Source organism: Morone saxatilis, unplaced genomic scaffold (genome assembly GCF_004916995.1).
Source record: "Morone saxatilis isolate NCDOM2014 unplaced genomic scaffold, NCSU_SB_2.0 Contig23, whole genome shotgun sequence".
Classification (NCBI taxonomy): Eukaryota; Metazoa; Chordata; class Actinopteri; family Moronidae; genus Morone; species Morone saxatilis.
In genome coordinates this window covers 24,415,852-24,416,756 of record NW_023339796.1, presented here as the reverse complement: position 1 = coordinate 24,416,756, position 905 = coordinate 24,415,852, and positions in this window count along the sequence as shown.

The following is a 905-nucleotide window of genomic DNA, read 5'->3' as shown; positions in this document are numbered from 1 at the left end:
TGAAAAAGTAACTGACTTTACACTCAACTCTGAAAATCAGCTAAATACATGTAATGTAATTTAACAAATCAGTTATTGTATGAACACACAGAGGGAGAAACAGAAATTAAGAGAGGGAGAGAAAGAGAGAGAGGAGGATGTCAAGAGCAGATAGAGGGGTGAAAAGGTTAAAGAACAGTAGGTGGCCATCTGGTTTTAGTGATGAATGTAGTTTTTTTAAAGTTAATGGATGCCAAATTAGATTCCAGTGACCTCTGCCTCAAGACTGTCTTGAAAAGAAATGTTGCAATTACAACAGTTCTTTTCACTATTATGCTGATGATACACTGATATATGTGTCTGACCTCTCCTCTCATGTTGAAGGCAGGTAAAACTGATGGTCTTAAAGCACATGGGGAATACACAAATGTGAACATATTGTGATGTCACCTATTGGTTTGTGGTGTCCAGTTTTGAAGCCTTGAGTTCTGCATTAGGGCCGTCGCCATGTTGGTTTTTGCTGCCAGCAGCGGTGACGTACTGTGAGTTGAGTTGTGCTTATTGCCAGCTTCACCTGGTTAAACACATTCTCGTGTCACAGATAGTATAGTATGTAACAGTATACTGAAATATGTTATGTTGTAAAATAAAATTTGAGAAATAGTAACACAGTAACATAATCTCGATTCATATTTGATCAGCACTGCCTAGTTTGATCTGAGTTTGGTGTGTTGAGCTGGACAGACTCACTGAGAATGACCTGTCAATCACAAGGTAGCCCTGCCTAAAGCATATAGAGACTGAGACCATTCACTCATTAGTAAACTGTTTACTTAGCTAATAATTTAAGTAAGAAGTAGGGTCCTTTCTCCATAAGACATAAGACTGCTTTTTTGCCCCCCACAGAGCTGCCCCCTGCTGGCCAT